This window comes from Canis lupus, chromosome 1 (genome assembly GCF_011100685.1).
Source record: "Canis lupus familiaris isolate Mischka breed German Shepherd chromosome 1, alternate assembly UU_Cfam_GSD_1.0, whole genome shotgun sequence".
NCBI lineage: Eukaryota > Metazoa > Chordata > Mammalia > Carnivora > Canidae > Canis > Canis lupus.
Window position 1 is genome coordinate 65,154,146 of NC_049222.1, and position 24,124 is coordinate 65,178,269.

The 24,124-nt window shown below is 37.2% G+C and overlaps 1 pseudogene; it reads left to right on the top strand.

Annotated features, from left to right (window-relative positions):
- The first annotated feature begins 20,232 nt into the window (after nucleotides 1-20,232).
- On the top strand, nucleotides 20,233-21,346 carry LOC612667 (annotated as a pseudogene).
- The last annotated feature ends 2,778 nt before the right edge of the window (nucleotides 21,347-24,124 follow it).

Here is a 24,124-nt window from a genome sequence, read left to right on the forward strand (position 1 = left end):
AACTGATGTAGACCAGAAAACGAAGTGTCTAGTACTTAGATACGCTTTTTTGTAGTTTTAAGACCAAGAAATGCAAGGAGTTTCAATTCCTAGATCATACTTTTTATTGAGCAAACAAATGTCATGGAATAGTTATATTTAACTTAAAATCTGTGCCCCTCCTCACTCAGGTCCTTCAGCCAAAGATGTGCTGTGGTATTTTCCCCTGTCCTAGTTACCATGTCTTTTTAAGCTGAGAAAAAAGCATGTCACCTAAAAAGAGAAAGTTTAAAAAGACTTTATATTTGAAAAGTCTCTGCTTTGATTTAAAAAAAATAAAACTTCCAATAGCTTTGTACTTTTTACTATAAAGAAAATACATACCATTTCAGGTTAGTAGTTACCTCCAGAAAGAAAGGGAGAGAGAAACAAGGGGCGGGGGACAGGGGTTGAGGTGTGGCGCTGTATCTTCAACATTGTGCTAAAGCAAAGTATTTGCATTTGTTTAATTTTAGTGACAGACACATGGGCATCTGTTATTTTAGCTTTTGAGCTTTTCAATATTTTTGAAATATTTTTAAAATAGTATAAAATTAAAACATTTAAAAACTTTAAATTATTTGATATTAAAACATGATATATTCATTACTAACATTTTCTCATCATGAACACACTTTATGCTTTTTTTAAAAATATTTCATTTAAATTCAATTTGCCAACATATAGTAAGACACACAGTGCTCATCTCATCGTGTGTCTTCCTCAGTGCCTGTCACCCAGTCACCCCATCCCCCCACCCACCTCCCCTTCTGCAACCCTTTATTTGTTTCCCAGAGTTAGGAGTCTCTCATGGTTTGTCTTCCTCTCTAATTTTTCCCCACTCAGTTTCTCTCCTTCCCTTATGGTCCCTACCACTGTTTCTTGATTTCACACATAAGTGAAACCATAAGATAATCGTCTTTCTCTGATTGACTTCTTTCACTCAGTGTAATACCCTCCAGTTTCATCCACATGAATGGTAGGTATTCATCTAAATGGTAGGTATTCATCCTTTTTGATGGCTGAGTAACATCCCATTGTATACATAGACCATATCTTCTTTATCCATCCGTCTGTCGAAGGAGATCATGGCTCCTTCCACAGTTTGGGTATTGTGGACATCGCTGCTGTGAACATTGGAGTGCAGGTGTCCCAGTGTTTCACTGCATCTGTATCTTTGGGGTAAATACCCAGTAGTGCAATTGCTGGGTCATAGGGTAGCTCTATTTTTACTTCTTGAGGAACCTCCACACAGTTTTCCAGAGTGGCTGCACCAGTTCACATTCCCACCAACAGTGCAAGAGGGTTCCCCTTTCTCCACATCCTCTCCAACATCTGTTGTTTCCTGTCTTGTTAATTTTCACCATTCTCACTGGGGTGAGGTGGTATCTCATTGTGGTTTTGATTTGTATTTCCCTGATGGCACATGATGTGGAGCATTTTTTCATGTGCTCGTTGGCCATGTGCAGGTCTTCTATGGAGAAAGTCTGTTCATGTCTTCTGCCCATTTCATGACTGGATTATTTGTTTCTTGGGTGTTGAGTTTGATAAGTTCTTTATAGATGTTGGATACTAGCCCTTTATCTGATATGTCATTTGCAAATATCTTCTCCCTTTCTGTAGGTTGTCTTTTACATTTTACGCTTTTAAAATTAAATTAAAATTTTAATTTTATTTTTTTCATCATGAAAGTGTAATTTTTAATACCCATCACCTGTTTCTCACATCCCCCTACCCACCTCCCTTCTGGCAACCATCAGTTTGTTCTCTATAGTTAAGAGTCCATTTCTTGGTTTCTCTCTCTCTCTCTTTTCCCCCTTTCATTATGTTTTTTTTCTTAAATTCCATATATGAGTAAAAGCACATGGTATTTGTCTTTCACTGACTAATTTATTTCACTTAGCATCATTATCTAGCTCTATCCATGTTGTTCCAATAGCGAGATGTCATTCTTTTTTATGGGTGAATAATATTTATATACTTATAAATATAATATGTATATATGAGTTTATATGAAATGTCTGTTCATGTCTTCTGCCCACTTTTTAATTCGATTATTTATTTTTTTGGATATTGAGTTGTATTAGTTCTTTGTATATTTTGGATACTAACCCTTTATTGGATATGATATTTGCAAATAGTATTTCTCATTTAGCAGATTGCGTTTTTGTTTTGTTGATCATTTTCTTCATTCTACAGAAACTTTTTATTTTGACATAATATTATGAAAACCTATATACCAACAAATTGGACAACTTAGAAGAAATGGATAAATTCCTAGAAAGATATAACCTACCAAAACTAAAGCAGGAAGAAATAGAAAATTTGAACAGACCCACTACCAGCCATGAAATTGAATCAGTAAACAAAAAAATCCCAAAAAACAAAAGTCCAGAACCAGATGGCTTCTACCAACCAGGCTAATTCTACCAAACACTGAAAGAAGAGTTAATACTCATTCTTCTCAAACTATTCCAAAAAACACAAGAAGAAGGAAAACTTCCAAATTCATTCTATGAGGCCAGTATCACCCTGATACCAAAACTAGATAAAGACACCACAAAAAAAGAGAACTACATGCCAATATCTCTCATGAATATAGATGCAAAAATTCTCAACAAAATATTAGCAAACTGAACCCAACAATATATTTTAAAAACCATGCACCATGATCAAGTGTGATTTATTCCCAGGATGCAAGAGTTGCTCAATATTCACAAAATAATTAACATGATACATCACATCAATAAAGAAAAGAATAAAAAATTACATAATCATTGCAATAGACACAGAAAAAGCATTTGACAAAGTACGAAAACATTCATGATAAAAATCAACTGCAAGTAGGTCTAGAGGGAATATACCTCAACCTAATAAAGATCATATATGAAAAACCCACAGCTAACATCATACTCAATGGTGAAAATTGAGAGCTTCTCCCCTAAGGTCAGGAACAAGACAAGGATGTCTACTTTCACTGCTATTACAAAACATAGTACTAGAAGTCCTAGCCATAGCAATTGGACAACATAAAGAAATATAAGGCATCCACATTAGTAAGGAAGAAGTAAAACTCTCACTACATGCAAATGACATGATACTATATATAGAAAACCCTAAAGCCTCCACCAAAATACTACTAGAATGAATGATAAATGAATTCAGTAAATTCATAGGACACAAAATCAATGTACAAAATCAATCTGTGGCATTCCTATACTCTAATAATGAAGCAGTAAAATGTGAAATCAAGAAAACAATACCATTTACAATTGCACCAAAACCAATAAAATATCTAGTAATAAACTTAATCAAAGAGGTGAGACCTGTGATCTGAAAACAGTGAAAGAAATTCAAGACGATGCAAAGAAACAGAAAGACATTCCATGCTCTTAAGTTAGAAGAACAAATATTTTTTAACTGTCTGTACTACCCAAAGTAATCTATAGATTTAATGCAATCCCTATTTTAATACCAACAGCATTTTCCACAGAACTAGAATAATCCTAAAATGCGAATGGAACCACAAAAGACCTCAATTAGCCAAAACCATTTTATAGAAAAATAAAACAAAACAAAAATCACAACTGCAGACTTCAAGTTATATTACAAAGCAGTAATGGTACAGGCATAAAAATAGACATACAGACCAATGGAATAGAACCAAAAACCCAGAAATAAACTCACAATTATAGGTCAGTTAATCTTCAACAAAGGAGGAATGAATATCCGACAGGAAAGGACAGTCTCTTCAATGAAAGGTGTTGGGAGAACTGAACGGCCACATGCAAAAGAATGAAACTGGACCACTTGCCTCTGCCATATACAAAAAATAAACTCAAAATGGATTAAAGATCAAAATGTGAGACCTGAAACCATAAAGATCCTTGAAGAGAGCACGCGAAGTATCTCGCTGCCAACAGCCATAGCAACATTCTTCTAGATACGTCACCTGAGGCAAGGGAAATGAAAATAAAAAATAAACTATTGGGAAGGCTTTATTTTATTTTAAAAAATGTTCTTAGTGTAATTAGTAATTACTAAGTATGACTATAAGCAGGCAGACAGTCCTTCAAAATACATTCAATGAGTCATGAAACATTTTTTCAGGACCTACCACGGCACCATGTGCCAAGTGCTACGAAACAAAACGTTCATGAGACAGAGATAAATAAGACGATGTCTGTGTCCTCAAGAAGCTCTTGGCCTCGTGGCTAATTCAGACCAGTAAGTGAATCATCCCAATATAATTTAGTAATGGCTATGAGAGATAAATGCACAGGAAGGCAGTAAAAAAACAAAATCGGTCACATGTACTCCTTGATTTTCCCTGATGAGTGAACACTGGATACACGAACCATGTGGGGAAGGGAAGGAGAAGACAGCAAAAAAGTTTATTTTATCTAGCATAGGGACACAACCCACTGAAGGTAGGCCACAAGACGTATAATTTTTCCCTCTGTAATTTTTAATACTTAATTTTATACAGTTATTTCCTTCAAAATCACTTACCCAACCATGACCTTTCTGCATGCGTGCACTTGGGAGACTTTTGTGGCTAACATGTATTTTTTACCACATGGAAGTCATTGTGCCTAGACTACTTCATTAAGTCTTCATAACGTCTCTGGGAGATGGGTGCTGTTATCATTCCCATTTTACGGAGGAGACGAATAACTAGGATACTTAGAGAAACTAGAAAATTTGTCTGAGTTTGCAATTCCAATTAAGCAGAGCCTTTTAACCATCTGTTCATGCTACATCAATGTCAGTTATATAAGGGGTAAATAAAGGATCCATGGAACCCTCTGTTAGGACAGAGAATATTTTCATCATGATGTTTGAGATTCCAACCAATTTTTAAGATGAAAAAAGTCCTTGAAATTATTTGGCTTATATCTTAGTAACAGAGTGCTTGTATGTTTAATCTTTAACTCTGCAAAGTGTGCAAAGAGAAACCAATCTAATAGCATTCGTTTTCCATGATCGAACAACTGGATTTGGTTCTGGTCGATTAAAAGGGCCTGCCCAGGACTCTCAACAGGATGGTGATTGATGTTAAGAGAGAGTCTTTATTGAGACCTACTGGCTGCTTTAAAAAGAAAACCCACAAGGATCCCATTCCTTAGTGCTGTTTGGACTAGGGGGACACAGTGCCATTGGCAACCAGCAGGGTGTTAGGGGAAAAACAAAAAGAAAGGCGTGTATTGTTTAATAGAGATCAGCTGCTCAAGAGACACTTATCAGAACAGCTTTGTTCCCAAGGCTGGGAAGATCTGCCACAGACTCACCAAACAACAAGAAAGACAAGCAGCATCGCACAGATGAAAAACACATCAGAAACTACCCGGGAGCCCAAGAGCCTCGGGAGATGGCTCCAGAGCCGAGGAGGAGTGCAGAAAGGATGATTGTCCGCACAGCTCTCCAACGTTGCCTGATGCCAGACTCCTGGGACAAGGGGGGCTGAAGCTTCGGGGCTGCCAAAAGACACAGAGCTGTTGCCATTTAATGAGGCCTGAAAGAAAGGGCTGCGTGGCTGTATTTTTACTGTTTTAATGGGTTTTAGCTCAGGTCTGGGCTAAGTGGGCTCCCGCCTTTCTCAGTGACCCAACCACCCAACGGACGGCTTGCTCACCCATGGGGACCCTTCCCATCCCATCGAGTGTGAGAACAAATTTGGTTGATTCTCCTCCACAGGGATCTTGGCAATCACACAGCAGGTTGTGCCTCCCACAGGAAAGCATTTCCTTGTATTCCAGTGACCTTTGCTTCGACCCCTTGCTTCCACCTCTGCTTGCCTTCCTCAGACGCTGTGTTACATGTGACATTGCTTTGTGGGCTCGGGAGACATCCTTTATTTGACTGAGGTTGTGGGTCACTCTGATGCCAGTGACAGTCCTCAAAGAGGCCAGGCCAAGGCTGAGGGGGCCTCCAACTCCCTGCCAATTCACTTCATTGGAAACAGTGCATAAAGCGGAAATCCTAACTGGGTGTCCTGGCTTTGAAGCTTACTTCGTTTCTCTCTTTTCCCGTTCATGAGAATACAAATTACGCAGAAGGCTAATTTGGCTGGTTTCAGAAGGCAACATTCAAATGGTAAAGTAGCCAAACAAGGTGACCTACCTATTCACAGGGACAATTCCACAACTATAAAAAGCACAAAAGCGCTCTGTCTAAAAATGCATTTGGGATTGTAAGTTAAAAAGTTGAACTAAATATTTACTTTCCATTCTCTATTTAAAATGTTGAAACCTACACTGACCTAACTAGGGTCAGAATTCTAGGTTCTTCATTTGTATGGTAAGGCCACAGTTCAGAAAAATGACGCTTTGTATATTGAACAATCTCAGAGAAAATAAGCCCCCAAGTTTGGGGTTTCTTATAAAGACAGCTCTTCTGTAATGGCTTAGGATTCCATGTGGTTGTGATATTTCCAGAATGAAGGACTAAGTCAATCCTGATGAAATTTTGAAAGATGCCACCACGTCTAAATGTTTCAAAGCCAACACTTCAACTGCTAAATCATTCCCTCTGTTTTAAAGGAGTGATTATTTGATTGGCCGGGGATGGAGAGAAACCCTTCACCAGTAATGCAGATGGGCACATCATCTCCATGATTACATATGAAAGAGGATCGGATCTGGGGAAAACCCCGTGATTCACTCAGACACACAAATCATCCAAAGGAGGGGGTTACCTCATTTTCTCTTGAACTCTAGTAGGAAATTTCCCATGCCATAATTGTATTTGTTATAGTGCAATGATCAAAGTCAATAAATTCCTCCATCCATCCCCAGTCAGGGAAACCATATGGCTTTACTAGGAGAGTCCCATGTAAGGCCGGTTTGTCATATACATGATTGAATACCCATGGGGAAAAGGAACTCTGAATAGAGGAAAAGCATTTAAGACCAAAAGCATGAACTCCGAGAGACACACGGATACATACTCTACTTCTTAAGATCTAAAGTGGCAGGTCTATAAAGAAAACATACTGCAATATTGATCATGAAAAAAAAAAAAGAGGACAGATTCCTGAAAACAATAGGTGATTTCACTCCACAGCTGTGCACATAGAACCACTGAGGTCTAGGCCAGAAGTCAGCGGTTCTAGAAGGCAAGTGTGTCCATTCTGAAATCTATTGATTATCAGACAGTCTTACTTTCCAGTGGTCCCTTTGGTTACAAGGAAACTGTTATCATTTAGTAAAAAAAAAAAAAAAAAAAAAAAAAACAAGGAGGTAGCATTTTCTTCTTTTTCAGATTGGGTGAAGACTATTAGAAAACTTGGTAATTCCTAGAACTGGTACAGACACAAAGAAATAGATACTGTTGGAGTAAGAGTTTGGAAATGCCATTTGACCATATTCAGCAAAAATTTTAATTTGCCAAAAAAGATAAATAAAATCAAAACAAAATTTTAATTTTCCTGAACAATGGCCCCACAATTACGTGGCTAGGAATTCATCTTCCAGAACAGGCACAAGATACAAAACATGTGCCCATGAAAGTCCATTGTAGCCTTTTTTATTTTAGCGTTATCAGTAAAGAAATCTGAATAGCTAACAGTCAGAAATGACTAAATGAATTTAGAGTAATCCATTCAATAGAAGAGTAAGAAGAAATAATAAGATAAATCTATTTCAGTGTCCAAGACTTTTTTTAAAAGTCATAGAATATGAGTCTTCATGGAATGAAACGAAGGGAGAAAGAGAAGAGAAGAGAAGAGAAGAGAAGAGAAGAGAAGAGAAGAGAAGAGAAGAGAAGAGAAGAGAAGAGAAACATATTTAGGAATACGCCCCAGGAAGTAGTAATTTGAAGAAAGAACTTTTACTTTTTCATCTTAGACCCTTTTGTTCTATGTGATATTTTTTCTTTTCAATAAGCATGTAAACATATAATTTTTTTAAACTAACAAAACAGATTAACTGCAGCTCAAATTTTTCTTTTCCCTAATGAAATATTACTAAAGTACAATTTATATATAATAAAATTCACTTACTTTAAGTGAATAATTCAAAGAGTTATGACAAAGTATACAGTCCTGTAACCACCATCATAATCATGATACAGGATATTTCCATCACTCCTAAAACTTGTTCCTACCCCTTTGCTACTAATTCCATAACCCTATCCCTGGGTCCTGGCAACCACCGATCTGTGTTCTATCACTAAGCTTCGCTTTTTCTCAAATTTCATATAAATATATAACAAAATCATAAAGCAAAATCATATAAAATTTTGCACCTGGCTTTTTTTACTTAGCATAATGCTTTTAAGATTCATCTATGTTGTTGTATGTATGAGTAGTCTGCTCCTTTTTACTGGTGAGTAATACTTCATTCTGCGGATACACCACAATTTGTAAATCTATTCACCGACTGATAGACATTTGGGTTCATTCGATTGTTGACTATTACAAATAAAGCTATTCTGAGTATTCAAGTACAGATCTTTCTGTGGACATTTGTTTTCATTTTTCCTTGATAAGTACCTAGGAGTGGAATTACTGTGAAATATGTTTTTCATTGATTTTTCTCTATTTTCCTCTTTTTTTCTTTCATTTATTTCTGCTTTAATCTTTATTATTTCCTTCCTCTGCTTACTCTGTGTTTAATTTTCTCATCTTTTTCTAGTTTCTTAAGGTGGAAGCTTAGATCATGGATTTGAGAACTTTCTCCCATCCATAATAGAAATTAATGCCTTAAGTTTCCATTTAAGCACTGTCTTCACTGCATCCCACATGTGTTGGTATACTGTGTCTTTATTTTATTTTATTTTTTTTAGTTCAAAATAATTTCTAGCTTTCTTTGTAATTTTTTCCTTGACCATATTTTGTTTATTTTTAATTGTGTTGTTTAATTTCCAAATATGAAGATCCCCAAATAGATATCCTTCTTGTATTGATTTCTAATTTAAAGCCATTATGATGACAGAACATACTTTGTATAATTTCAATGTTTTTTTTTAATTTACTGAGATTTGGTTTATGGCTCAGAATATGGTCTACCTTGGTGAATATTCCACATGCACTTGAAAGGAATATTTACTCTGCTATTGTTGAGGGAATTGTTCTATAAGTATCAGGTCAATGTGGCTGATAGTGTTGTTTAGTCTTTTCCTCGCTAATTTTTCAGTCTACCAAAAAAAAGAACTATTAAAATCTCCAACTATAATTGTGAGTTTGTCTTGTTCCCTTTAATTTCTATCAGATTCACTTCCTATATTTTGAAATTCCTTTATCACATGCATTAACACTTAAGCTTGTCAAGTCCTCTTGATGGACTTACCTCTTCATTATTAAGAAATGTCCCTGTTTATCCTGATATATTACTTATTCTGAAATTTACTTTGATACTAATATAGCAACTCCAACTTTCTTTTGATGAGTGTTTGCATAGAGTAGCTTCTTATTTCCTTTTATGTTTATATCATCTGTGTTTCTCTCTCTTATATATACATTTATAAAGATCCTACTTACGTATTTGAGAAAGAGAGAGAGACTGAGAGCACAAGCAGAAGGAGAGGCTGACTTCACACTGAGCAGAGCCCAATGCGGGGCTCGATCCCACGACCCTGGGAGCATGACCTGAGCCAAGATCAAGAGTTATGCTTAGCCGACTGAGCCACCCAGGCACCCCATCTGTATCTTTATATTTAAAGTAGGTTTCTTATAAAGGCCATATAGTTGAGTCTTACTTTTTTTAATCCAAGATGACAATATTTGACTTTTAATTGGAATATTTAGACATACACTGTATAATATGGTAGACATTGGCCATATGTGGCTACTGAGCACTTGAAATCTAGCTACCGTAAATTGACATGAGCTTTAAGTATAAAATACACACAAGATAGAAGAATCTTATATGAAAACAAAATAGAGAATATCTTAATATTTATCTAATTACATATTGAAATGACAATGTTTTAGATATTTGGGGTTAAATAAGTTATTAAAATCAAATTCACCTGTTTTTATTCTTTATGTGACTAACAGAAAAATTTGAATTATATATGTGGTTCATATTATGTTTCTGTTTAACAAAGCTAGTTTAGGGATGCATGGGTGGCTCAGCAGTTGAGTGTCTGCCTTCAGCTTAGCGTATGATCCTAGGTCCAGGATTGAGTCCCTCATGGGGCTCCCTGCGAGGAGACGGCTTCTCCCTCTGCCTATGTCTCTGCCTCTCTCTCTCTCTCTCTCTCTCTCTCTCTCTGTCTTTCACGAATAAATAGAATCTTTAAAAAAAGAAAAAAGCTAGTTTAAACAATTTACATTTAATATCATTGTCAAGCTTTGGATTTAAAGATACTACATGAAATTTTTAAGACTTAATTTCTTAGGTTCACAGCAAATATGAGGAGAAGGTTCAGAGACTTCCCGTACATCCCCTGTCTCCACACCTGCGTGCATAGCCTCCTCCATTGTCACCATTACTCGCTAGAATGGTACATTTGTTCCAGCCAATGAACTTACACGGACACATCATAATCACCCAAAGCCTATAGCTTACCCGAGGGCTCAGTCTTGCTATTATACATACTACAGGTTTGAACAGTAATAGAACATGCATCCATCATGATGGTATCACATAGAATATTTGCACTGCCCTAAAAATCCTCTGTGCTCTGCATACTCATCTCTGCTTGACACTATGCCCTGGAAAGCACCGAGCATTTTACTGTCTCCATAGTTTTGCTTTTTCCAGAATGGCATAGAGTTGGAATCATACATTACGTAGTCTTTTCAGATTGGCTTCTTTCACTTCATAATTTGCATTTAAGGTTCCTCCATGTCTTTTCATGACTTAGTAGCTCATGCCTTTTCAGAGCTGAATAATATCATGGTTCCAAGTTTGGGCAAACATAAATAAGGCTGCTTTATACATCATGTGCAGAGTTTTGTGCAGACATGAGTTTTCAACTCCTCTGGGTAATCAAGAAGAGCGTGATTGCTGGATCACACATTAATACTATGCTTGGTCTTTTTTTTTTTTTTTAAGATTTTATTTATTTATTCATGATAGTCACAGAGAGAGAGAAAGAGAGAGAGACAGAGGGAGAAGCAGGCTCAATGCAGGGAGCCCGACGTGGGATTCGATCCCGGGTCTCCAGGATCGCGCCCTGGGCCAAAGGCAGGCACCAAACTGCTGCACCACCCAGGGATCCCAATGCTTGGTCTTTTAAGAAACTACCAAACTGTCTTCCAAAGTGGTGCTACTATTTTGTGTTCCCATCAGCAATAAATGAGAAGTTCCTGTTGTTTCATAATCTCTCCAGCATTTGCTGTTTTCAACGTTGCAGATTTTTATCCTTCTAATAGGTCTAGTGTAGTATCTTTTTGTTTTAATTTGCATTTCCACAATGCCATAAGTTGTGGAACATCTTTTCATGTGCCTGTTTGACATCAGTCTATCTTTTTTTGGTCTATTAAAGTCTTTGGGGCATTTTTTAATCTGGCTGTTAATTTCCCTTCCATTGGATTTTAAAGGTTCTTTGCGTATTTGGGATAATAGTGCTTCATCAAATGTGTGCTTTTGCAAGTATTTTTTTCCCAATCTGTGACCTGTCTTCTTGTTTTCTTGACATTGTCACAGAGCAGAACCTTTTAGTTTTAATGAAGTCCAACTTCTCAGTGATTTCTTTTGCCAACTTGTCAATTGTTTCTTTTGTGGGTCATGCTTTTGGTGTTATATATAAAACAGTTACCTAGGTTTTCTCCTATGTTATATTTTAGGAGTTTTATGGTTTCTTGCTTTATGTGTAGGTCTACAATCAATCCATTTTGAGTTAATTTTTGTGAAGGGTATAAGGTGTGTTTAACTGATTTTTTTCTGAATATAGAGGTTCAATTGTTCTAGCACCCTTTGCTGAAAAGATTGTCTTTGCTCCATTGTATTTTCTTTGCTCCTCTGTTGAAAATCAGTTAACTATACTTATGTGGATCTATCTCTGGGCTTTCTATGTTTTGTGTCTTTGAGTTATTTGTCTATTCTTTTGCTAATCCCTCACTGTCTTGATTACTCTGGCTTTATATTAAGTCTTAAAGTTTGGTAGCATCAGTCCTCCAATTTTGTTCTTTTCTATCAATATTGTTTTGGCTATTTTGTGTCTTTTTCCTTCCCACCTAAACTTTAGAAGCATCTGTCAATAACCACAAAATAATTTGCTGGGATTTTGATTGGGATTCGATGGAACCTATAGATCAGATTAAGAGGAATTGATACCTTGACAATATTGAGCCGTGTCCTATCCACAACATGGAATATCTCCATTTATTTAGTTTTCCTTTGATTCATTCATCAGTTTTGTAATTTTCTCATATAGATCTTGTGCATATTTCATTATTATTTATAACACATTTGTTATACTATTTTTTTATGCCTAAATTTCATTTTGGTGGGTGCTAAGGTAAATGCTATTGTTTTTAATTTCAAATTTCATTTGTTAATTGCTGCTACATGGGAAAATAATTAACTTTTGTATATTAACCTTGTATCCTGCAACTTTCCTGTAATTACTTACAGTTTTGGGAGTGTTTTTGTCCATTCTTTGAATTTTCAACATGGATGACATAGTATGTCAACAAAGTTTTATTTCTTCTTTCCTAATCTGTATACATTTTTTGTTTCCTTTTATTTCTTTATTGTGTTAGTCAGGATATCCTACATTGTTGCAAGAAGGTAGGAAGGAGACATAATTCTTGTACCTGATCTTAGTGAGAAAGCTTCTAGTTTCTCACCATTAAGTATGATATCAGCTATAGCTTTTTTGCAGATATTCTTTATCATGCTGAGAAAGTCTCCTTCTATTCCTAATTTACTAAGAGTTTTTACCATGAATGGGTTACTATATTAATATTTCTTTCCTTTCCATCCCATCTGTTTTTTATTCTTTTTTCTTTGTCTTTAACTGCTTCCTTTTGGATTCATTGAAGATTATTTTACTTCATTTTATCTCCATTATTGGCTTAATAATTATACTTCTTTGTTTTGCTTTTTTTTAGTGGCCCCTCTAGAATTTGCAGCATACATCTTTAGTTTATCACAATCTACCTTCAAATAATATTAATTGCTTCTTGCATATTATAAGAACTCACAACAGTGTACTTCTATTTACCTTTTCTCATCCATTGTACTTTTGCTATACTTTTTACTTCTATATGTTACAAATTTCATAATACATTGTTAATTTTTTTTTGTTTAAACAGATAGTTATCTTTTTTAAATGTCCATATCCTTTTTTTTCCCAGTATAATTCTACTTCCAGAAAGCTATCCTAAAGATTTAATAGACATGCCTTCCAAGGAGATTCAATGGAACAGTAGTTAATAAAATGCAATTATGACAAAATAAATGATCTATAGGAAGGGAATTGTTAAATGATTGTATTTCCTTACAATGGACTATTAGAGAGCTCTTAATTTACATTTAAAGACATTTAAGGATACAGAAAATGGTCAGGTTTTTTTTTAAGTAAAAAGATAGCAGATATCTGAAGATTCTATGTCATTGAAACTGTACATGAGAGACAGGGACTGAGAGAGAGAAATGTAGAGATAGAGATACAGAGATAGAATGATGCAAGAATACCACCAAATGCTTATCAATAACAGGTTAGGTAATTCTAATTGTTTTTCCTACTCAAATTTTACTATTAAAGAAATATGGGTTTCATTGGAGATGCAGATTACAAAATATCCAAAATTGCTACAGAACTTAAATCTATTGAGTAATTTTTTTCTGTGCAAAATTTACTTTCTAAATTGTTGTTTCCAGGTTTGTTTGTTTAGTTCTTACAAGCTCTGAGATAGATATTTGCATAAATATCCTACTAGGCATAAGAGATAATGAACCTTGGGATGCCTGGGTGGCTCAGTGGTTGAGCACCTGCCTTCTGCTTAGGGCGTGATCCCAGGTCCAGGGATCCAGTCCCACATTCGGGCTCCCTGTGGGGAGCCTGCTTCTCCCTCTGCCTGTGTCTCTGCCTCTCTCTGTGTGTCTCTCATGAATAAATAAATAAAATCTTTAAAAAAGTAAAGTAGAATATATAACCAGTTTCCTACTCTACAAAGATCTGTAATTTGGAAACAATAGGAATACAAAATACAGCTAAAATCAACATTATCTGAATATACTTTACTTTTTGAGGATTTAAAATTTTAACTTGCCTTCCAGTCATCTTTCTAAGAATCAATTGTCATATATTATAGTTTAGTAGAATGACATTGAAGTATATAAACCTCTGAGAGATAATATTACATCTTTTCTTCACTCCACATCTCACTATCATCCTGGATGAAGCCAATATGTACAGACAACTGCTGCAACTCTCTTTTCACAATTCTTTGAAGTGCTGATTATTTTATGCTTGCTTGTCAGATCCAAATTTTGTGCTTCTCTGCTTCTCTCTGCCTTCTGGTTAGGTTTAACCAATAGAAGGTCCTGGAAAGAAGTCCAAGGGTGGGAGGAGACAGTGATCCCATCTGCACACATTCTTTTTCAGCCAAGGTTTTTGCAAGAGCTGCATTCATCTAGGTATGGCCAGAGCTCCTAAAAGCAATCCCTGTCCCATGGCTACAAAACCAGCCAGATTCTGTTAACAGCACTCCCTCTCCTTGGTTCTCCAGGTCTAAGGATGAAAATGCCTTAGTTCTCTGTCCCTGCTGGTTCCTGAATGTATTGCCATTCCTCTTTGCATTTTTTGTTTTGCCTGCTCACATCTCTATAAATGATTCCTTTATTAAACTCTCTTTAATTAATCTTTAGTGGGACATTCACTTCCTGCTGGGTTCTCCACAACTTCAGGCCACACTATTAATTCTCCACCTCTGAAATCATAAATTCAACATCCCAATCTCTGACTACAACTTCCCATTCTTTCATTTGTCTACTTACATGACTTTTAATCTGTTCTTTCTCCAATCTCAAGCCTCATCCCTCCCACTCCTGCTTCTCCCAATCTTTAAGCCTCTTTTCTGTTCCTCTGCCCCCAGTTTAGTCTAGATTCAATAGCCCTTCATGTCACTGACTATGATGACATCTCTTTCAATGGTTCTCTCCACTGAGTCTGACTCCAGCCTGGTGGTCAAGTTTTTTAAATACTCTGGGTCTTTCTTTGTCTATAGAATGAAGAGTTGGATAATGCAGTCTTGAAGTAGGATAACCATTGCCCAACTGGGTTAGCTTTGAGCATGAAAGGGAGAGCTATTAATTAGTACACCAGGACAAGACAGTTGCAGGGAAACTGGACATGTGACTATCTATCTCTATTGCCTCTTCCAGCTGTCAAATGCCATGATTATGTTACAAACATTAAAATCAGAAAATAGATCTGGTTTTTTTTTTTCTAAAGTCATAGGCTTGTCTTACAATATGTGTGCTTAGTGAGCACCACAAAACATTTGGAAAAAATTTAAGATAAGGATAAGAAATCAAAAGTATAGAGGTGAGGGCTTTGAAGTGTGAAGACAGTACGAGAAGAAAAGATCCACAAATAAATGTTTCTTTCCAAATCTCCGACTCATCTGACAGTTGCCCTCAAAGAAAGGCCCTGTTTTGTTTTGTTTTATTTTGTTTTTTTCTAAAAAGCAAGCGGAAACAATCCACAGAATAATCTACCCATTTGGGTATAAATGGAAAATCTAATGCCCTCTTGCCTTCTTGTCTCCTCTCTTCCATTTTCAGTTTTCAGTTTCAACCTCCACAGAAGCTGATGCTGTGCCCTGTGCGCTGCCTCCTATCCCACAACAAAAAGACTCCTCAGACTGAATAGGCATGGTCGCCATGGCAGCTGGGGGTCATAAACTCTTGAGCTGTGGGTCTTGGCACAATTCCATGCATTATCTGCATCCTGGTGCAAATCAGTCCCTTTATCTAATTAGTAGCCTTACAAATAGCCACCTGCCCCAGAGCTTAACCATTAAAGATGCAATATTGGCTGAATAGCTTGAGACAAGGGGTGAGGATAACAGAAAACTGAAAGCTGATCTTAGCGAGGCCCTGTCTCTCCTGGCTACAGACACCTGCAAGCTCCAGCCCACCCACATAGCAGGAGTTCAAAGGAGTCCGAGAACAAATCGCTTCTGTCTTCCTTTCACAGCTCACCTTGAGTGTCTCCTCATCTACTAGCCTCCCAGAAGCTCGGCTTGGTGACCTCTGCCTACGGGACCTGCATGACCATTTCTGCTCAGGTGCCCGCTGGTCCCTGCCTCAGAGCTTCTTAACTGAAACATCCTGCCTTGTCTCTTATCTCCATAACTTGACCAACTGCCCTGGCCTGCTGTAGTCTACACCCTGATCCTGATATTTCAGAACTATCTCCTGATTTACTTGAAAGACTGGATCCTTTCTAACTTGTTCAAATGCTGAAACACTCCTGTGCCAATGAGATCTTACCCTAGGCTCATGTTACATGGATGTTTGTCAGGTTCATATTTTTATTCCAGTAAAAAATTCTAAGTACAAAAAACAAAATTCTTATTTTTATTCAACATTCACTAAACAGAAGAGGTATCCTCCTATAGTTATTCTATAGATAATGATGAATCTAGACTTTTAAAAAGTTTGAAAGGAATGCATTCTGAAAGTGTACGTTGTGGCAAATCTGACTTTTGCATCCTGGGCTGAATTTCAGAAATGATACAAAGTGCTGGGGATGGAAGGATGGCAGAGGAATCCAACTACAGTTTCACAGCTGGATGTTGTGGTGCCACATTTGAGTGACTCCAATGCAGTATATCCATTATGAGCTTCTGGGATTGAAACATACTGAAAAATCATCCAATATTCTTCTTTATTACAGGGAATATATTTATTCCATATGTGCCGAGCAAGTACATGTCTCATTGTAATTTTATTGTCATGTAATGATTTCAAAATTTCTTGCTTTTTATTATTATACTATGTGTTTATTTATCCAATAAATTAAAAAAATCATTTCCTAAAGTAGGAAATGATTATCCTCACTGTGCTGGTAATGGTCATGTATGAAAATTACAGATAAAAATTTAGAGGCAAAAGATGTTTACTAAGTCTTTTCATCTATGCTTTTGTGAGTGCAGGCTGTGATTTCTTTTGTTTTACTATCAGATTAGCGACTCCAGTTTGAAATAATATCGAGCAACAAGGTTTCTCATGCTTCCTTAGACATGCTAGTCCAGAGGCTAGCACATCTGATACAGGCTTCTTAATATTCAGAGATATTCTGTTTTCCTGAAGTTTTTATTATTCTTATTTGTTAATTTATATATTTTTTAAACACAATATCTTCAAGGGCTCTGAAAAGAAGTCAGAGTTTAAAGTCTATCCCTGGGTGGCGCAGCGGTTTGGCGCCTGCCTTTGGCCCAGGGCGCGATCCTGGAGACCCGGGATCAAATCCCACATCGGGCTTCCGGTGCATGGAGCCTGCTTCTCCCTCTGCCTGTGTCTCTGCCTCTCTCTCTCTCACTGTGTGCCTATCATAAATAAATAAATTAAAAAAAAAAAAAAAAAAAATTTAAAGTCTATGCAAGCAAAAACGAAGCCAGGCCTACATTCCCTCCCTGTCCACTGTGACTCCCCAGACCATTCCAGGAACAACCAGATTAAATAGTTGTGCTCTGAACCAAAGCCGTAAGGCCATTATTTAGGTTTCCTTCGAAAAAGAAACTACAAACTTAAAAACGTGAGCTATCTTTGTGAAAATTCCCACTTTTCTTCTCTAGCCCTCCTATGCTAGGGTTGCCAACCAATTACCACCATATTCAACATTTGAAATATAGTTAGCATTTGAAATATTCCTATGTGCATTTACCTCTTTGACCACTTATAATTATTATATGCTGTCAACTGTAATTATACTAAACAATGGCATTCAGAGATTAAGGAGGTGAGGTCTTCCTGGTACATATTTGCCTGTTTAATGTCTAATTTCTCTCCAGATGTTGAACTCCATGAGGACAGGAACAGCTCATTTCTTTATCACCTCTCTGTCCCTATGAATGGTTGATTATAAGAAGGAGAAAGTATGCAATTGTCTCTTTATGGTTTAGGAACTATAAAGAATAGTAAGTTAAAATTTTATGACTTTTGGGAATTACAAAGTAGCATTTATATTACCAACAGTCTCTTAATATCATCAATAATGAGCAAAAAAACTAGTATTTGGACTTCAAATAGCAATGGAAAAGATACGTTTGCTGAACCTATGACTCAAAAAATAAAGAAATAAAATAAAGAAAATAGAAATTTCCCAAACAACCATTACACTGAAAGGATATCCAATTTGGAATTTGTCGAGTTACTCAAAGGAAGGCATGTTCACCTAAAATGCATTGTTCAGAAACACATGAGATAATGTGTAATTTCTCACTCCTGTGGTCTTTAGGAGATAGCCTTTGACTTAAAGATAGCCTTCCCAGCTTGAAAATTTTATCATTATGATTAGCAAATACAGAATCATTTGTTTTTCTCTCCAGACTGTCTTGTCCTCCTCAGTAAATCCCATAGAGGACACAGTAGAGAAGTCAGGAATGCAAAGGAGGTCTGTGGTTTGGAAATGGCCCAAGACAAACTAAATTTTCCTAAATATGCATTAAACTGCCAACAAAGAGCACCATGACCTAGAGCTTGAACAAAAGGAAAACCCATAGCTTTATGAAGTCACTGGTTCTGTGAGCTGTATTAGGGAAAGGGCAGGGATCATTCACATGACTAAAATGTCCCTCTAAGTCCCAGGAAAACTTCCTCATGAATAGAAAACTGGAATTATTCCCCCTTTCCATCCCAGATTAAGTGTGCATTCCCCTGAGCAGCTCATACTTGAGAGCACTTGCTGGACCTACAGATCCCCACATTTGCTGTGAGACTTGCAATCTAGAGTCCTGCCCTCATCCTAAAGGAAGGTCCCAGGAAACTGACATTCAAGATCTGGGATTGCAAGATGCTTAGGACCAGAAGGTAAGCAATTGGCCCCAATTTTTCCTGAAACATCACCTTATAGAGCTATCTCAGCTAATGGTCTGGGTAGGAACCCTGGGTAGAAGTATGTACACAAAAGAGAAGGAAGGATGGTAACAAAGGTAACCACCTGCTCAAGATTCTCCCCTATTTTGAGGTCACTAATTGGGAAAAATAGACAGTTGGCAAGAACCACCTATCCTTACATGTTTATTAAGTTTTTATAGAGTAAGTCTCTGGTGACTGTATTGATCCCTGTGTTCGTACCCAAGGAACATGAAACGTAAGATGGCATTAGTGATACAGAAAGTAAAGAATAGACAAAAGCATAGAGGTAAAACAACTTAAATCACCAAGGTTTGTGTCTACTTAACCAGCTGCATGAATATGAGCAACTTAATTAACTTCTCTGAGAATAATTTCCTCATCTTCTAAATGAGGCAGATGAGGCCAAAAGTTTCTATTACTTCTAGGTTTACAATTATAGGATTCCCTGTCCCTAGTAGTGAATGTCTGTAAATGCTATATGTAAGCAGAAAGCACGTGATGTGCGATATTCAATAGTAGTAAAAGGGGGATCATGATTGATGTGTGTCAGTGAAAGTTTGCTGCTGCTCTTTTCCAGTCATCCTGGAGAAGTTTACTTCCTAAACATATGTTGTAACCAAGAAAATAAAACTTAAGGATGTAGTAAAAGCATTAAGGACATTTTTCCTAGAAAGGAACAAAAATCTCTGTAGCAGGAGGTGGGGAAAAAGGACAGAAGTAAACTCAGAAGAAGCAGAGAGCTAGAGAGTTTGGAAGTAGGATGTGAGGATCTAAACAAATTTGAGAAGATTTGTCACGGTCAAAACAAAGGACAGAAAAGATGATTCAAGCCCACCTTGATGGATATTCAGAGAAGGCCGATGGTGGTAAGCATAAATCTAATGATGATGAAGAGGGCAGTAACAATAGCTGCCATTTACTGAGCACTTACTAAGTGTTAGAACTCCTTGATAGAAAATTTAGAAATATCATGTGTGGTATCTAGAATTCTCTGCAAAGGACAATTGTAATATTTACCATATAGATAAACAAAGGCTCAGAAAAAGTGACTTCCCAAGGGCAACGCCAGGTCTACCTGCATTGTTTTCAACAATCATTACTGTTTGTTTGCCCATGAACAGAAAAAAAGCCCTTTTGGGCTTTTGGCAAATCTAGGATTTCGGGCGATTAAAATTATTAAGAAAGAGGCGCTCCTGAAGCCGCCACCTCTGCAGGAGGCCGCAGTGGGACCCTAGCAGGAATCATGTTTCGCAACCAGTATGACAATGACGTCACTGTTTGGAGCCCTCAGGGCAGGATTCATCAAATTGAATATCAATGGAAGCTGTCAAACAAGGTTCAGCCACAGTTGGTCTGAAATCAAAAACCCATACAGTGTTGGTTGCATTGAAGAGAGCACAGTCAGAGCTTGCAGCTCATCAGAAGAAAATTCTCCATGTTGATAACCATATTGGTATTTCAGTGGTGGGACTTACTGCTGATGCTAGACTGTTAGGTAATTTTATGCACCAGGAGTGTTTGGATTTCAGATTTGTATTTGACAGACCTCTTTCTGTGTCTCGTCTTGTATCTCTAATTGGAAGCAAGACCCAGATACCAACACAATGGTATGGCCGGAGACCATATGGTGTTGGACTGCTTATTGCTGGTTATGATGATATGGGCCCTCACATTTTCCAAACCTGTCCATCTGCCAACTATTTTGACTGTAGAGCCATGTCCATTGGAGCCCGTTCTCAATCAGCTCGTACTTACTTGGAGAGACATATGTCTGGGTTTATGGAGTGCAATTTGAATGAACTGGTTAAACATGGTCTGCATGCCTTACGAGAGACACTTCCTGCAGAACAGGACCTAACTACAAAGAATGTTTCCATTGGAATTGTTGGTAAAGACTTGGAGTTTACCATTTATGATGATGATGATGTATCTCCGTTCCTGGAAGGTCTTGAAGAAAGACCACAGAGAAGGGCACAGCCTGCTCAACCTGATGATGAACCTGCAGAAAAGGCTGATGAACCAATGGAGCATTAAGTCACAAACCAGTCTATATGTGTATTATCAAATATGTAAGAATGCAGGAGCCCTTACGGATGACAGTAATCTACACTTTGAACCAAAAGATGCAGCGTGGTCTTCTGGTATGTTTTAGGAATCGGTCCAGATGTGTTTTTCCCAAGTAACTTGTCTGAACCATATAATGGTGTGCATTTTTCTTTGAGAGGGTCTATATAATCATTTTCTAGAAAGTATAGTTATCTGTACTAATGTTTTTATATGAAGAACATAGTGTCTTTGTGGTTTTAAAGACAACTGTGAAATAAAATTGTTTCACCTGCCTGTGTAAATAAATAAATAAATAATTAATTAATTAATAAAATTAATAAAATTAAATTAAATTAAAAATTATTAAGAAAGAGTAGTCAGAGTTAACCATTGATAGATCTGATGGAACTATTTCTCCTTAAACAAAGGGACTGTGTCTTCTCTATCTTCTTGTTCCCTGCACTTAGCCTATGGCCGAGCACCCTGTGGAAGATGCGGAGATGTGCCACCCAGATGCCTCTTCATGGAAAGACTTGCTGCCCAGCCACAAGGAATGCAGTCAGACTCGAGCTGTGGGCTCCATCTAGGTTGGCCTCCACTGTAGATAGTGATTGCTTCCTTGAGATCATGCTCTTTTCTGGAAGCCTGAATCTTGTACCCAAGCAACCAAGGGGAGTGATGTAGGAGGACAAAGGCCAGAAGCCAATCTGGGACATGCTGATGGGCAGTTCTGACTCCAGAGCTCCATGCAAAATGGATTGAAATTCTGTCAACCCTGCTTTGCAATTTGACTTCTCCCTTGCTCCAATTCTGTGTCCACCTGCTTCTTTTCATAGATGTAGATCCCTAATAAATATCTCGTACTCCAGTTCCATCTCTGCAGCTGCTTCTAGAGAACATAACCTGGAATACACCTATTATATACTCAGTGACAACTGGATGGGGATGACTAAAGTGATATGAGTTAAGGAGCATTTTTAAAGATTCTTTTCCCCCCAAAAAATGTTAATTTCATTAGCTGGTAACTGAGATTCTACAAATAGATGTTATTCCTTTGTCTATCAACCCAGTTATGGAATGAATAAGTCACAGGGACACTAAGTATAGTCAATGGTGCTGTAATAGTGTTGTATGATGACAGATGGTATCCATCTGTGGTGAGCATAGCATAAGGTAAAGATTTGTGGAATCACTATGTTGTACACCTGAAACTAATATAAAATTGTGTTTCAACTATAGTTTAATTAAAAAAAAAAAAGCATCAAGAATGAAGTACCTGGATACAATCCTCATTCTACCAGCTACCTAGCTGTGCATCCTTGGACAAATCACTTAGCCTTTCTGTGCCCTGGTTTTTTGTATCTACAAAAGGGAAATAATAAATGTAACTACCTCAAAAGGTTGTGAGGATTAAATAAGTTAAAATACTGAACTATTTTCATGAGGAGATGACATAAAGTAGAGCCCTCAATAACTATTAGCTATTTCTGGTACTAAGTCCATACGTTTGCTTTTGAGCAGGCCCAGTCATACCCAGACATTAAATATTAAGTTGAAGAAAATTAAGAAGATAAGAAAAAGTGAATAAAATAGGATTATAGAAGTATGACTAATAATACAGTCATATTTATGTAATATTTTTCTATCACATTCACCTTCAACCCTGGGACATGGGTTTCTACAATCTCTTGCATGTATCTTCATGCCTTAAATTCCACATTGCTTTCTAACTATCTGTTCCTGTGTCTATTACCACTCTCACCTCAACATTGTAAGATACTTAAGGGTGAACTATTCCATCTTGTTCATCCTTATATCCCCATTCCATCCACCCATTCATTTCTCCATTCATTAAACAAATATTGTGTGCATTTCATCGGTGGGTTCTTTTGGAAATAAAACAATAAACCAAGTTCCTGTTCTCTTGGGCTGTGTGTGCTGGCAATATACATAGCAATAATAAAACAAATATTCAGCACATTGTCCAATGAAAGGTATTATAATGAATTACCCAGTGCTGAGCTCAGAGTAGGTTTTCCGTAAATAATTGTTGAATTAAATGCAAAAAAAAGGGACGCCTGGGTGGCTCAGCAGTTGAGCATCTACCTTTGGCTCAGGGTGTGATCCTTGGATCGGGGATTGAGTCCCGCCTCAGGCTCCCCATGAGGAGCCTCCTTCTCCCTCTGCTTATGTCTCTGCCTCTCTCTCTGTGTCTCTCCTAAATAAATGAATAAAATGTCAAAAAAATGCAAAAGAAAAAAAAGAGCCAAAAGGCAAATAAAAGATATTTTCATTGTTCTTTCTACTCAATTCAGAATGGAAGAGCTGTATAGGACACAGATGGCTGGGACAAGGGATTCTTATTTTGTCTTCTGCCCCTCAGCCAGTCAGAGGTTGAACAAAGTAAAGCCCACACAGAAGAGCAAGGGAACCATGGCAGTCATTTAAAGGTGAACATTATTTTCTTATTTATGCTACCTTGGTTCTGCTTGCATGTGAATTTTTACTCTCACATGTTTTTCAACTCCTTTAGTTGATAGAAAGATACTATTATACCTGAAAAATAGAAGCTTAAGCTTTTCAGTGAGTATTGATGATTATTATCATTATCAGTATCATCATCATTACTACAACAGACGAACAGTCCCATTGTCACTGCTGTGGTCCTCCAGTCCTACTTCTCCTTTGTATATGACTATTCTGAGTATTTCTTTAAGATGAAATGAAAATCCACATCCACTTTCATATGCAGTGATTTGCCATCTCAACCTCTCATTGGTCAACTGAAGGAAGACATCCCCTATAATTGATAGCTAAATAGCATTCAGTTGCTTCAAGGTACTTTCAATCTCTTCTTAGAAATACCTTGATCTAGGGGATCCCTGGGTGGCTCAGTGGTTTAGCACCAGCCTTCGGCCCAGGGCCTGATCCTGGAGACCCGGGATCGAGTCCCATGTCAGGCTCCCTGCATGGAGCCTGCTTCTGCCTCTGCCTGTATCTCTGCCTCTCTCTCACTGTGTCTCTCATGAATAAATAAATAAAATCTTAAAAAAAAAAAAAAAAAAAGAAAAAGA